The sequence below is a fragment of the Schistocerca piceifrons genome, chromosome 8 (assembly GCF_021461385.2).
Source record: "Schistocerca piceifrons isolate TAMUIC-IGC-003096 chromosome 8, iqSchPice1.1, whole genome shotgun sequence".
NCBI lineage: Eukaryota > Metazoa > Arthropoda > Insecta > Orthoptera > Acrididae > Schistocerca > Schistocerca piceifrons.
Window position 1 is genome coordinate 488,875,689 of NC_060145.1, and position 16,870 is coordinate 488,892,558.

Consider the following 16,870-nt stretch of genomic DNA (forward strand, 5'->3'; position numbering starts at 1 on the left):
TTGCAGGATTTTTCTGAAATTATAAAAAAATACAGCAACATTAAACTTTCCCCTCATGTAAAACAATGTACGAAGATTCAACACTGTCATGAACCTAGGAACAAATGTTCAATTGAAATTCAAAAGTGCTTCAGACGTGAAAATCTCTTCAGTACTGAACTCAATAGTCTACCTGTTATATTATTACTTTGTTACACGCCAATAATTAGCAAATTGAATGAAATTAAGAATAAGGTTTATAATAAAACAGTTGAAAATTAAAAATATGTTGAAATAGGAGCTATTGGCAACTAACACAATGTCCAGTTCTCAAAGTAGGTAAAATGGTAAACAGATTAAAGAAACTCAGTTAATTAAAAAGTAACATGTGTTCCACTGTAGAACACTTTCTTTGCACCACTGACAAGGCATGACTTAACTGCTGACTATAACTAGTTTAAAAAATATACACAATTTTGCTAACAATAAAACTCTCTAACTGAAGATCTAACAATATATCCGAAATAGGCTCAATGTACTAAGCAGTATTTAAATATGTAGAACACAAAATATGTGTAAATGCTGCACATTTCGTACCCTCATCTCCAACAAGAACAAAACATTAGAAAATGGAGCAAAATGCTTATGAGATTACTCCATGTGATTCTAAAATGGATTTTTGGTCAGTAGCTCTGTCGAGTGACTCATGTTTTCCTGGTTACATTATGCTGTAGGAACAACACATCCCCTACTTGTAAGTATGCAAAAATCATCATAGCAAGAGGGACAATGAGAGATATCTACGAGGTCATACTGAAAAATAATGCTTGAGAAATTTTTATGCTGTTCTAAAAATTGGTTGACGTGTTACATGACATGCATATTACTTAGCCGAATTTCCCACTCTGCTGACACAAGCCGCTGCTCGCTGCCACTAAGCTGCAGCATGCAACATGGCAAGGTGTAACACAACTATCTCAGCTTACAGCAAGACTCTCAGAAAACTGTCGACACATAGATCATCCTCTCCTTCTGTCCTTCTACACAATGCTATACCACACAAGAGCACTGCATGTCTCCAACTATCCGATGCCACGACTTCACTGACTTCGACCATTCTCCATACAATTCCGACTTGGCTCCGTTCTGCTTTCATGTGTACCTAAAACTTATAGATCGCATTCGAGGACTTAACTGTGGCTTTGTCGAAGAAGCCATAATCTGCAGCTTTCCATCAATATCAAACATTCTATAGTAACAGTATAAAAATACTGGTCTCTCGTTGTCAGAAAGCTGTTCGTCACCAGGGTGACTACGTTGCAAAATAAATATGCATACATGAAGAATAAAGATTTACAATGGTAACAAAATTTGCTTTATTTAAAAGCTATAAGAGTTTTCAAATAAAAAAATTGCACATATTATTTTTCATCACACCCTCATAAAAACAAATCCAACATGATGCAAGCTTCCATTTGTGAAGACAACAAAAATCGGATAGTCCTCTATCACTGAGAAACACCAGTTATTGCAGCATCTGATTACAAAAAAGTAATTGATAGGATCGTGGTTTGTGCCAAGTGAAACTTTTGCAGATTTCACCCTACCCAGACAATAGTCACGTACTGATATGTAGCTTGAATGGATCTTCATGTCAAACCCAGCACTGAAATTACTTCTGTGTCCCCTGTGCTGTAATCTGTGTCTGTACTTACAGGGTGACACCATTAGCGATAGTCACATGACACTAGTTCTGAAGACAAACTGAATAACTCACGTGTCTGCAGTGCAGATGGTTTGATAGCTATCGTGTTTAATTACATCATCGTGTCATTTGCAATATTCATACCATGCTATTTGCTTATCTGAAGTTGCATTATTAGTTAATCACTATTTAAAAACAATCTTAGAAATACCTCCAATCGGACAGTTCCCGCACAGCTGTAATGATGCAGTTATAAGACGTTCCTCCATGTATTAGGTGAAGTGTATCTCCAGTCACATTCCACAAAGTACTGCAGTGGATTTTTCCTTATTCCTCATTTCCCTTCTGTGGGTCTTTAGTTCATTTCCCTCAGGCTGGAGTCATGCCATTGGAATTTTCGCAGTGGCTGCCATGCAACCCACTGCTTAGAATTTCTGCCGACAGCGCCTTCATTGACCAAGGTGGCAGCCTGCTGAACTATGGCTCCCAATAACTGTAAAAAATGACTGACGAATTAGTGTAGGTAATCCAGCCAGAAATCTATACACTTAACTTGAGGTCTATTCCTCTTTGAAACGGTAAAAACTATTGATACTCATATTTTCAAATATTAAGACACAAAGGAAATAATTGTATAGCTGCTGAGGAACGTTGAATGGAGACAAGCTGCCATTGGCACGGCACTGAGGAAATGCTGTCAGTCAATGAAGGAGACTGTCTACGAGTAACTTGTACAATCAGTAATTGAATATTGTCCTTGTGTGTTGGATTCATAGCAGATTCAACTAACAGGCGGTATCAGATGTGTGCAAAATGGGCAGAACGAGTGATCGCAGATTTTTCTGATCCATGGCAGACCATCAAAGAAATGTTCAAAAACTGGAAGTGGCAGCCATATTAACATAGACGACCATGACTATGTGGAAGCATATTTTTATGTTGCAGAAACTGGTGTTACTTTAGGAGCTTAGGAAAATGCCACAACCCTCCACACAAAGGATAGCAGAGGGAAGATCGGACTAATCACAGTGTGCACAGAGGTCACTGAACAGTCAACACTTCCCTCATTCCCTATGTGAATGATGTGGAAAGTGAGGCTACTGTGAAGTGTGATGGGAAACATTCTCTACCATGCACTTCGGTGGTTTACAGAGTTTACGGAGTATGGATATCGAAGTAGAAAAGCTCAGAAACCCAACAGAGCTATGTAGAATACAGGCCAGAGTGTTCCGCATAGCAAATTTGATTGAAATTTTTCACCCCTGGGCCAGTATTTATTGCATACGTATGGACCATAGCCTCCCTTACATTATTCCAGAGGTCTCCGCACTGATAAAGTAAGCAGCCAGTGTAAACCTTAATTATTTTACGTTATCACAAGTTTTCTGTATTTTCATCGAACTGGGTTCTTTGGGAATGTTGTTTATCTACCAAAAGTCCCATTTACAAGCATACTCTTCGAGTTACCCTTTCGTCTACAGAATACCATCCTCTTAAGATCACAGAAACGCCTAGAAGTACAGATTGCAAACATCGCGGCAGTGGCCTAGAGTAGGTTGCAGTGGTCCCTTTTATACGAATTACAGCACAGTTTCAAAGAATCCTCGTAACATGTGTAAGTCTCCCGTGCTGCTTGGATGGTGTCGATCTAAGTAGCAGCTTGCATATCCGCAATACTGTCTTCATATTGATCACTGTGAAAATCAGAAAAGTACTGAGAGCTGCTGTGGTGTCACCGCCAGACACCGCACTTGCTAGGTGGTGGCCTTTAAATCGGCCGCGGTCCGTTAGTGTACGTCGGACCCGCGTGTCGCCACTATCAGTGATTGCAGACCGAGCGCCGCCACACGGCAGGTCTAGTCTAGAGAGACTCCCTAGCACTCGCCCCAGTTGTACAGCCGACTTTGCTAGCGATGGTTCACTGACTATATACGCTCTCATTTGCAGAGACGACAATTTAGCATAGCCTTCAGCTACGTCATTTGCTAAGACCTAGCAAGGCGCCATATTCAGTTACTATTCTGGACAGATAATATTGTGAATCATGTACCGTCAAGAGCGATGTTCATCATTAATGGATTAAAGTTAAGTAGCAAACTAATTACGTCCGCTTTCTGAATTCTAATTCCTTGTAACGTTCCAGACCTCACGTCAGTATAGTTCTTCCCTCTTCACGCCAGCCTGCGTGAGCTAAAACGCGTGCAATTCGGCCTCCCCTAGTAACACGGTGTTGGCTCTTCTGCCAACACAGCAGCAGCTATATCGAAAGAAACAAAAAAATGGCTGTAGAAGATTTTTGTGTAAAGTGTTGTGACGTATGGGACAGAAGTGACGACGCTTACGAAGAGAATAAAAGAAATGGTCTGTGCAATCGAAATTATGTGATCGACAAAGTGGTGTTAAAGCTGGAATAAAACGTCGTTTATAAAATGAAGACGCTAAACTAATAATGAAATTGGATTTAACATTGGTACGGTGCATATACAAGGAAGAACTGTAGTGGTATGGCTGTGTGAAATGTGTGAACGACAACACTGGCACCGTGGTCTGGCTTAAGTTTCCATTAACTTTGTGAAACGTACAGATGTAAGTGTGACTCTTCTGCTCCGTGGTCTAGGGCAACGAAGACGTATTCAAAATTAATTGCAGCTCTCCTCTTCTAGAAATGCGCAGTGTTGAAAGTTGGTCTGCTGTAAGTTTGTTGTATACGTCACATCTAGATTCACTAACTGAAGTAAGCTCATTAAAAACAGGTGTATTTTTTCATGCTCGTAAATACTGCCACCAAGTCATATTAAATAATAAGTATTCGTTTCTAACGCACATTTCTTTGTACGACTGTTAATGTTCATTTAATTGCGTCAATCTGAGGACACAGATCAACAGCCAGTGTCCATATCTAAGGAATGAATTTCTGGTTAGAAACGCACTAAGGCCGGTCTCACTATCAAAGTTTTTCTCATAGTGCGATAAATTATTTGTGTTCCTTGCTCCATAGTGATTTAGCGAGATAGCATCCCAGAGCACTTGTATTATGGCTCGTAGGAACACAGGTTTTGACTTGGGAGTACAAAAACTATCAATGAAATCATTCACACCGGACGTTCATGATTATTCCTGATTAAATTACACAGGCCAACGATGGAAAAACTTTTTTACTGAAAATACCTTATTCTTATGTTTTTTAGGGTTGGAAACACAAATATGTTACTTAAAAAGCTGTGTCACCCACCAATTCTTCACAGTTTACAGTTAAATTTATTAAATTAAGCGATTTTTAAAGAATTTAATAGTTTTTATACAGCTAAAATAATTTAAAAAGGAAGTGTAACAAATGTAGATGACGTTCGTAGCTCTGATGAAAAACATTTTTGGGCAAAAAAAAGACCAATTATATTTTTGTGTTAACAGATGGTGTTTTGTTTACTGTGAACCTAACCTCACTTCCCATTTCCTGTGCATGTGCTCAGTACAATTTCTAATCATGATTGCTGACAGTTTTTGTTATATTGTTGTGAATTTGTGATGAATGACCTCCAAAGAACCATTACAGACTTTGTGAAAAAGGTTTATCTATCATACTTTGGATCTAAACTTGGTGATGAAGATAAATCTTGGCCACTGGAAAAGGTATGTTTTTTGTGTGTTGAATATCTGTGAAAATGGTCCAAAAAGGACCAAAAAGCATTTATATTTGCTGTTCCTATGACATGGAGAGAGCCAAGAAATCATTCTCATGATTACTACTCTTGCAGTGTTGTTATTACTGGACATAATTCGAAAAACAAGAAGGTAATAAGCTACCCTAACCTTCCGTCCGCCATCCGACCAGTAGGGCATGGTGTAGATTTGCCGGTTCCTAAACCACCAGATGATACAAATTCTATTCCAACAGAAGTATTTTATGCTGCACAATCTCATTAGATGAACCATATGATGATGAATTCCATTGTAATACAGAGAGTCTAGTGCCCAAATTGTTTACTGACACCGAGCTTAACGATTTGGTTAGGGATCTGGGCTTAACGAAAGAAAAAGCTGAATTTCTTGGCTCTAGATTAAAAAGAAAAGAACTTATTGGCAGCTGGAACTAGCATATACATGTATAGAAGGAGAGAGCAGCAATTTTCCAAGTTTTTGTCAACAAGAAGGTGATTTAGTACTGCTCAGACATTCCCTGTCTAATGAGTTTGGTACTGAATACTAAAAGGAAGACTGGAGTCTGTCTATTAATTCATCCAAAATTAGTGATGGAAAAACGCTACCAAGACCTCTGAAACACCAGCATGATGCGGGCTACTGTTGGTCACTTCACCGAGTTCAGCAAGCGACTCATCGTAGGAAAAGCTACACAAGAATCTTCAAAGAAAAAAGAGAAAGAAAATACAAACCAATTCCAGCTGACGTGTGAAACCTCTATTAAGACATATCATTGTTTGAAGTAGCTTACTGCAAATACAGACCATGCTTATGTTGTGACAAATCGTTTCATTAACTTCTCCGTTTACTGTATAGCATAGGATTTTTGTACTATATAATAAAAAGCATATTGTTCAAAAACTATGGGTGATAGAAAAAAGCTAACGCTAGATTCGGATTCAGGTCATAAAAATCTACGAGGATCAGCTATCAAAGTAAAAAAGTTTTTAAAAAAAAATTTTTCATTGGCCTGTGTTGTTTTCTATCTCGCTGTTGTTCAAAACACTGCATGACTGTTGCTTGTAAAATACTAGAAAAATGCTCATTCTTCCTTGTGCAGAAGGCGGTGCAGCGCTCATGTCTTGCAGCATTGGACTTGTCTGCTGTCCTCCCATAACCAGGTAATTCCCCCGTTTGACCAGTCGAAAGCCTTCAATTAATAACTATTTGCTCAATGGTTGACCATTGTGCATATAATTGTCTGTGGTTGATTGGCGACTCCATAGTGTCCTGTGCACTACGACCAGATAATGGGTATACTTGGAAGGAGAGACAGCATTGGTCGTATATTTTTGTTTATTATCGCAAAATCGATTTTCGGTCACTTAGTGACCATCCTCAGTGCTGTAATATATAACTTAAATTAGTCTATGTGATTGACACCAGTGCTTACTAATTTAAGTTATATATCACAGCACTGAAGATGGTCACTAAGTGACCGAAAATCGATTTTGCGATAATAAACAAAAATGTACGACCAAAGCTGTCTCTCCTTCCAAATTGTCTGTGGTGTTTCATGTTGTAATTCCTTCTTTTTGTTTTTACAGAGCTACTGTATGTTCTGATGATGCATCGAATCGCGACGCCAAGAAGACTTTCCACAGTTCATTGTCAGTTCTGAACGGCCATGTATCATATCGATGAAAGCATTTTCTATCAAGTGAAGACAATTTTAGACTTCTGTCAAATTATGGTCTGTAAGGAAACCAGACAAGTTTTGAACAGCAGTGTCTGAAGGACTAAAGTATTATCTGCCTGGGCTCTTTTATAAAACATTATTCATTTAGTGTATGTGATGCACTTACTGATTACGAAACATTATGCACATGCCTGTACGTACTTAAAATACTTACAGTTCCAAGGTAAATTCCCCAGGTACACTCGTCATTCAGTGCACCACCATGCTCTGGCAGATTGGTGTTCATTGAAAATTGTGTTTTCTTAATAATATACATTATCTATGCTGCTAATGTATGACCTTAACTTGATTAGCACAAGTTGTTCTTTAGACCATCTGACTATAAGGAGTACAACACTTGCGCTATAAGTACGCAGTGGCATGTCAGAGTGCCAGAAAAGTGTTACTTAGGAAGAGTGAAAGTTCAGAGTATTATATACAGGGTTATTACAAATGATTGAAGCGATTTCACAGCTCTACAATAACTTTATTATTTGAGATATTTTCACAATGCTTTGCACACACATACAAACACTCAAAAAGTTTTTTTAGGCATTCACAAATGTTCAATATGTGTCCCTTTAGTGATTCGGCAGACATCAAGCCGATAATCAAGTTCCTCCCACACTCGGCGCAGCATGTCCCCATCAATGAGTTCGAAAGCATCGTTGATGCGAGCTCGCAGTTCTGGCACGTTTCTTGGTAGAGGAGGTTTAAACACTGAATCTTTCACGTAACCCCAAAGAAAGAAATCGCATGGGGTTAAGTCAGGAGAGTGTGGAGGCCATGACATGAATTGCTGATCATGATCTCCACCACGACCGATCCATCGGTTTTCCAATCTCCTGTTTAAGAAATGCCGAACATCATGATGGAAGTGCGGTGGAGCACCATCCTGTTGAAAGATGAAGTCGGCTCTGTCGGTCTCCAGTTGTGGCATGAGCCAATTTTCCAGCATGTCCAGATACACGTTTCCTGTAACGTTTTTCTCGCAGAAGAAAAAGGGGCCGTAAACTTTAAACCGTGAGATTGCACAAAACGCGTTAACTTTTGATGAATTTCAAATTTGCTGCACGAATGTGTGAGGATTCTCTACCGCCCAGATTCGCACATTGTGTCTGTTCAGTTCACCATTAAGGAAAAATGTTGCTTCATCACTGAAAACAAGTTTCGCACTGAACGCATCCTCTTCCATGTGCTGTTGCAACCGCGCCGAAAATTCAAAGCGTTTGACTTTGTCATCGGGTGTCTGGGCTTGTAGCAATTGTAAACGGTAAGTCTTCTGCTTTAGCCTTTTCCGTAAGATTTTCCAAACCGTCGGCTGTGGTACGTTTAGCTCCCTGCTTGCTTTATTCGTCGACTTCCGCGGGCTACGCGTGAAACTTGCCCGCACGCGTTCAACGCTCACTGCAGGCCGACCCGTTGATTTCCCCTTACAGAGGCATCCAGAAGCTTTAAACTGCGCATACCATCGCCGAATGGAGTTAGCAGTTGGTGTATCTTTGTTGAACTTCGTCTTGAAGTGTCGTTGCACTGTTATGACTGACTGATGTGAGTTCATTTCAAGCACGACATACGCTTTCTTGGCTCCTGTCGCCATTTTGTCTCACTGCGCTCTCGAGCGCTCTGGCGGCGGAAATCTGAAGTGCGGCTTCAGCCGAACAAAACTTTATGAGTTTTTCTACGTATCTGTAGTGTGTCGTCACCATATGTCAATGAATGGAGCTACAGTGAATTTATGAAATCGCTTCAATCATTTGTAATAGTCCTGTACATTTACATATTTTGGAAACCGCTGATTTTAAGAACTTGTGATTAAAATATTATTTGACAGCGTCTGGTAATACATCTCAATATATGGGAACACAAAAATTGAAGCACCGATTTTGAATATTAATTATGCAAGGAGGCCAATTAATTCTGAAGGTACTTCGAAATAGACGTGCACAAACGAAGAGCTGTGTGTGTACGTAGCCGTTAAGAGTGGCATCAGGAAATAGATGCTTCCATATTTGTAACTCTGCTCATAGCTTCACTATCATGCTTTAAAATTCCAATACGTGATCTAAAACTGAAGTGCTTTGTACCGATCAGTTGCCATGCTACAAATGACACACGAAAATAACAATGTTGCGTCAAATGGCATTCTAAAGACGTTCATGTTTACGTGGTTCATCTGTAGTAACACACACATACTGCAATGCGACAGCTGCCATGACAATGACGTCAGCACTGGAAATCAAAATATGTTTGTAACAAAGCCTGTAAATAACGTTGCACATTGGTCTCGTTGTTTTGCTAATTTTCTGTATGAGTAACTTTGTGATCATTTGCATCGCCACCAGAAAATCTGAAGTCCCTAATTTTTTAATTTCTTCATTTTTAGTAACTACGACTTCCAGCGTCGCTTATTGCACGGACGCCATGTTTGTTTTAGGCTGTGTCTAGAGGGAAAACGCTAAGGGATCAGAGCAAAAGATGCAGAGCTGGACAGACGCAGTTTTTGCGTAGAGAAAGTAATAGGAATGTGGAAATTCATATCAACAATGCAACAGTTTTATTGACTGATATATTTAAATATCAAGTGAAGGGAATGCCACATAATTTTGCCAGTTACAGCTGTGGTCTTATGAATTTACAATGCGGATTTTGTAATGCAAAACGTTTCACATCAGAGGTTACTGTACGTGTCACAACGGAATACACATTGTGTTATCGTAAGGGAAAAGTTAATTTGCCGACGTTAACACAATTTCTTTCGGAAGCGCTTTATCGAGGATCCGGGAATTCAAGAAAAATCTATTATTTCAATACAGAAGTTCTGAGACCTAAATTTCGGACACAGTTTTTCGTACAGAGTATGACTTTAAGAGATACGATATTCTTTATCATTGATCAGGAACAATGACTTCTACATATGGTCGTTCACCACATTACAAAGAGTTATACAGGGTGGGGCAAACAAAAGTTGCCCGGACGAGTGTATACCACAGGACGTGTATGTAGGCATATATCCACACCCTGTGACGCACACACCACGTGTACACCCGGCACGTGATCCACACCTGTTCAGAGCGTAGTACGAACTGTGTTAGTAATAGTGGAGCAGTGAAAAGGGAACAATGGTTCAAATGGCTCTGAGCACTATGGGACTTAACATTTGTGGTCATCAGTCCCCTAGACTTAGAACTAATTAAACCTAACTAACCTAAGGACATCACACACATCCATGCCCGAGGCAGGATTCGAACCTGCTACCGTAGTAGTCGCGCGGTTCCGGACTGAGTGCATGAACCGCTAGACCACCGCGGCCGGCAAGGGTACGATGGTACTCACTGTGGAACAGTAGGAAAATTACATGACAGCGAAGTCGAAATGACGTGGTCAGTTGTTTGCTGAGAAGTTTAATACTTTCAAAGTGCCAGCACAGTGTCCCATGAAACGTGTAAGAAGTCCATGATTAAGGAATTTGTTGCTAGCGCACTCGAGCAGATGTAATTGCTCACGCGCTGCCTGCGATATGTAAGCTATAAGAGAATCTGAGACCAAAGATCAGTGTTGTATGCAGTAGGAAATGTGTAGCAGTAAGTCGTTGCTAGTGAGCAGTCTGGTGTATCGTGTTGGCTGGGCCGGTCGTGGTGCACCGATGGCGGAGCCTGAGCGTTATAGTATAAGGTAAAAGCAGCGTCGCGCACATCTAGTAATGTTGTGTGAACTCCCATGTAAATCTTTTAAAAATGTCCTAATAATAATCTTTGTGATATAAAGTAATTTTTAACAAGCATTCATTTCAATTTAAAGAATTTACTAATTTCTTCAATCCATGATCATTTCGATTATTGCAAAAGAAAAATCAGTTGCTTCCTTTCATAAATGACAAATCTATAGGCCAGCATTGCACAGAGCTGTGCCGGAAAAAGCTATTGTAAGAGCAGATAGTTACCGACTTTATTGAAGTAAGAATTTTTGCTTTTTATTCGGAATGATCTTACAGGGCCATGATGCAGCACTGCTGTCGTCCAAAATTTACCAGGTTACTGAATTTATTTTTCATTACGAGGTTTAGGAATTTTTCTGTTTCGAGCTTACATTAAATGAGAATAGAATTTTGTGGGTACATTAAATGGGAAACAAATTTTGTGTGGAGGTTAAATGTGAATGAATTTCTGTAGGGAGGTTATAAATGGGAACCAATTTTGTTCTGAGGTTACACAAAACTTAGAATCATTAACCAAATAATATTTATTTATTTTAATTTTTCTGTGGGGAGGTTACACTTGGCGACAATCGGCCAGGATCGTACTTTTTTGTGAATTTCTGAGAAGTAGTCATATGTCTGCTCTTATTTACTTAAATGTAGTTTGCATCTGGCGCAACGCATTTACTAATTTGCCACTCTTTCTTTCACAGATCATCGGCAATTTATTGCTCTTTGTTGTAATTGTGTTTGTTCCATTTTTGCTTTGACTTTGTTTTATTTTGTGCTTAATTTTGATTTGTGAAAAATGCCGCGAAAAACTATTAACAGTACATCGCGATGTGTAATGAGTGAAATAGCCGACTCGAATAATTTGACCGATAATACTTGCGACACTCTGTGTAATAATGATAATCCTCCATTTACAGATAATCAGTGCGTACCGACCACTAATAATGATTTTAATGCTAATGATGAGCAAAAAAATTCCAATGTGTCCTCTGTTAATTTAACGACAATTGATGACGTGGCACGTTCTAATACAATGAACGCTGCACAGTTTGACACGCCTAATTTGCAAAATTTACCTAGTGAACAGATAATTGTTTCTAACGAAGGTGAATAATATTTACAAAACACGTCAGATCTATTTGATTCCGGTGTAGTGACCAAGAGTGCACATCCAATTGGCAAACCTTTCTGTGAATCAGAGAATGACCTAATGGTTACACAAAACGTGACAAATGCACATACACCATCACACAGCACAGAGAATACAGCAGCTAATTTTGGCATGGATCGATTTATGGCATTATTGCTACAACTTAATGAAAATCTCAAACAGCAAATTAATGAAAAATACGACAACCTTAACGAATCGAACAAACAACTTAATGAAAAACTAGACAGCAATTCCAAACAGCTTAGTGAACAGATTACAGCCGTTGCCGTGCAATGTCACAATACTAAAGAACAATTACGTGAGGAAATTAAGGCATGTGCTAGGAGTAGTAATAAAGAAATTAGATCTGTGGCTCAGGAATTAAATAATACACATACAGCCACAACTAAATGGCTTAGAGATGAAATTAGTGCAGCCGCTAAGCAATGCTCTGAAAACGCAACACAGTTACACGACGAGTTTAAATTAATGTCAGCAGAACTTTCACGCACACTGGATGCGAAAGTAGACGCGAAATTTGACCAACAGAACAGCCAAATTGCCGAAAGTTTTAATCACCACCTACAAAACAGTGAAACGCGTTACCGTAAATTTATACAGGAACAGAATAAAGTAAAGCAACAAGTCGTGAAAACAATTACTGCACAGAGACAGGAAGATAAGCGTAAATTGTTTACGAAAGCAAAAACATACGTAGACAACAGTATTGCTACAGTATCAGACGAAATTAATACTCTCAAACAGTTGAACACCGAATTGCATGATGAAATCTCCGATCTTAAAACAAAAACAGACACACACACACACACACACACACACACACACACACACACATTAGACTTCCAGACAATGACCAACAGACTTGAAAAGTTGGAACTATTACAGGATCCTGATGCCATCAAAGCAGACGATAATAAATTGAACAAAACCACACGTGAAATACAAAAACAAATTAAAGCTTGTGATACTAAAAACGATGATCAGGTAAAAGCACTGACTGAAAAATATGATGAACTGGCCAGTCGTATTGATGTTATCGAAAGTAATAATGACACCAAATCAGACGATACTTCACCAATTTCGTTTAATCAAACACCCGAATTCCAAAATTTACAGCAGACGGTCAATGAGATAGGTTCGTCCAATAATACATTACGTAGAAAATTGTCAACTTTACAGCAAGAAGTGACGGAGATGAAAAATATTTCAGCCTTTAACACATCACAGCATACGCCACTTTCCGAACATTTGTCAGACTCACACAGCCAGTATACTTTAGGTAATTTACGGAGAGTACGTGACTTAGATTCCGAACAGTCACAGACAAACAGATTATCATACAATGCTGAACCTACTAAGACAAAGACGATAATTTTTATTACAAACACTTTCTATCTGTGAGAAAATTTAGGGTACTTAATAATGACAGAACATACATTCACGCTTTGGACTGGATACGACGATTTGCTTTTGAATTTTCATCAGCTTGGCCTGTAATACAGAAACTAGAATTGGACTGGATACAACAATTTGTTTTTGAATTTTTACCGGCATTTCCTGTAACGCAGAATCTAAAATTTATTTGGAGTGCGTAATTGACCTCAGGGAATTCATTACACTTCAATGAATATGTGCCGTATCGTGCACAGGGCCCCGAGCCGTAGTAGTGCTATTTCATCTTTAGTTTTCTGCACTGCTGCCTTCTCTTCTACTATTCTTTATCTGTCAAAAAAGCTCTTCAGCTATCGATCTATCTAGGATTAAGAATGAGTAAAGAAAACCTAATATGACAAGTTTTACCTGAAAGTGACAATTTTCATTAGACACTCCAGGACTACCAGCGTAATTTTAATGAAAGGCAGAAGTGTAATCATCAGTATGTACGAAATTTTCAGCTACCGCAGACGCATTTTGGCAACAACAGAGGTTTTTCCCAACAACAGCAGTAAAACCAAGCGGTTAGCATACCAAACCAACAATGCAGTCTGCAAGGCCAACCAAGCTTTAATGTTTCGCCGCCTACACGTATAGCGTCGGCTGCACCAAATAGTAACGCACCGCAACAAGGAAACCAGTACGTACAGAAAACACATCATTTCAATTCCTATCGCAACGCGCCATATAGCAATGGCTATCATGACAGACGTAAAAATAATGAGCACAATTTTCAGCGTACGTTTAATAACAGTCGGTCTTACCAGCAGCAAAATCATCCGCAACAACAGATTATCATGAATGAACCAGACAGTAGATATCATCCCGAACGTAATACGTCAGGACGAAATAACAGAACAGTTGAAATAGTCGAAATGCCACAGCATCCTCCCGCAAATGATAGCACGTCAGATAGAATTTGACTAGATACAGTACAGGCTGCATCTTCCAGCAACGCAAGCAATACTTTTGACACGCAGAATCTTGTTTACGAAAATGTTATTACTTTTGACGACATCCGAGACACTCTTTTGCAGGAAAGACCAGTTATTCAAAAAACCATTTCCCACCCTGTCATTGAGGTAAAGATTGGATCATCCAAATTTTCAGCAGTAATCGATTCTGGATCACCTATGCCAGTTATAACTGAGGAAACTTTCAACGAATGTAACAAAGAGAATACCTATCCTACGTTACCTTTAGGCAAAACTGAAGTGAAAAGAGCAGTATCTGGTAAAGGAGTAGATGTAAAATTACAGACACATTTATCATTTTGTATTGCAGGTCATACATTTCACTCAAATTTTTGGATTGTTCCCTTATTGACAACAGACGTTATTTTAGGTACGAATTTTCTGGTACAACACGACGCAATTATTGACTTTCAAAATTCCTATTTAATGTTAAAGGATGAAAATGTACAACTGGCTTTAGAATTTCAGCACTCTTTATCTGCAGAAGAACAAACAATTAATCGTACAGAGGTCATTTCCGCATCACGTAACATAGACTGTCATTCCACATTGTTCACAGATACGTACGTACACAACTATAATACTCCAGACGAAGCCGACTATGACGGTATGCAAATGATTTCTGATAAAGTTAAACAGAGCAGTGCAAATACAGACGACGAATGCACACAACTACGCAAAATTCTTTTACAGCAAGCTCCAGTTTTTGACAACGTCCCTGGTACTATGTCCGGTTTTATGTATGAATTTCAAGTTAAACAGAACGACACGTTTAAAGCCAAACATTATCCCATTCCGTATATTCACAGAGAACAAGTTAAGAAAGAATTGCAAGCTATGCTTGACCTAGGTATTATTGAACCGGCAGTTAGTCCGTACATAAACCCACTCCATATTGTTAAGAAAAAGGATGGTTCACTTCGTCTCGTACTTGATTCGCGTCACATCAACATTATTATTAATGAAACAGATCGCCCACAGACACTAGAAGAACTTCTACAGAAATTTCATGGTACTGCTATTTATTCCACGTTAGGTTTGAAATCGGGATTTTGGCAAATTCAGGTCCATCCGGACTGCAGAAAGTACACGGCTTTTCTCTGTTTTGGTGACAGTTATCAATTTTGTAAATTACCGTTCGGTTTATTTCTTCAGCAGCATTTATTCGCGGTTTGAATAGTATACTTCCGACAGAACTTAAAGACAGAATCACAACGTATGTAGACGACATTCTTATTGCAGAAGCTAACTGGTCTGAACACAATCTGATTCTTGAACAACTGTTACGAACTTTTCGTGCACAAGGACTCACAGTTAATCTTAGCAAATCGCACTTTGACAAAACTTATATAAAATTCCTTGGACTTGTAATTTCAGCAGAAGGCATTGCGCCTGACCCGGAAAAACTTCAAGCTTTACGTGACATTACTGTTCCTACGACGAAGAAACAACTACGCAGCTTTTTGGGTTTAATTAACTTTTTTCGTAAATTTATTGATTACTCTGCTTTAGACACCCCTAGATTATGTCAATCGACGGGTAAAAACACTATGTGGTCCTGGGATAGCCAAGCACATTCTGAATTTGTGAATCTGAAACAAGTTTTGTTGAATGCACCACTTTTATCACATCCAGATATTACTAGAAATTTTTCCATTGCCACCGACAGTTCTAACACCGCTTTAGGCGCACACATTTTTCAGGAAATTGAAGAAGATGGTTCTACAGTAATTAAAAACATCGCCTTTGCGAGTCGCATTCTGTCACCTGCTGAACGCAATTATTCTGTCACAGAACTTGAAACATTATGTGTTGTATGGGCATTTGCGAGATTTAGGCATTTTCTTTATGGAAGGCACACTAAGGTTTAAACAGATCATAGAGCTATACAGTTTTTACTTTCAGCAAAATTTACACATGACAGGTTAAGCAGATGGAAACTCTATTTACAGGAATTTAATTTTACAATTGTTCACATTCCCGGTACGCAAAATATTGTAGCAGACGCACTATTCCGTTCTCTCAGCAACAATCAGCAAGACATCGCAACCAACTTCTGCCAAGCAAATTTCAGCGTCATGTATATTCAACAAGTTGCATTTGAAAATTTCATTTCGGCATCATTACGAGACATAGCACAAGAGCAGAGTAAAGACAATGTATGGAAAGAAATTAAACACCTTTGGCAAGATAGGAATAATGTTATCATCAGAAACCATTACACTGTACGCAATAATATTCTGTTTCGCCGCTCTCACCCTGACAGCAACAATTGGTTACTATGCATTCCTGACGAGCTTGTTAACAGATTAATTTGGTATACTCATTTAAGTTACGCACATGACGGAGCCAGAAAATGTTTTCTTATACTGAGACAGAACTGTTATTTTGCCAACATGGAGAAACGTATTCGACGAGTTTTAGCGTCATGTAAAATCTGCCAGAAAGCTAAGTCAGACACGACTTCACATATTTCTCCGTTACATCCCATTGTACCTGTTAAATTGAGACACACGGCCGC

The 16,870-nt window shown here is 39.0% G+C and overlaps 1 protein-coding gene across 1 annotated transcript in view; it reads left to right on the forward strand.

The window, feature by feature from the left end:
- The window catches only part of LOC124712485 (ankyrin repeat domain-containing protein 65-like), a 160,470-nt gene that overhangs the window by 61,440 nt on the left and 82,160 nt on the right, over positions 1 to 16,870 (forward strand). The window lies entirely within an intron of this gene.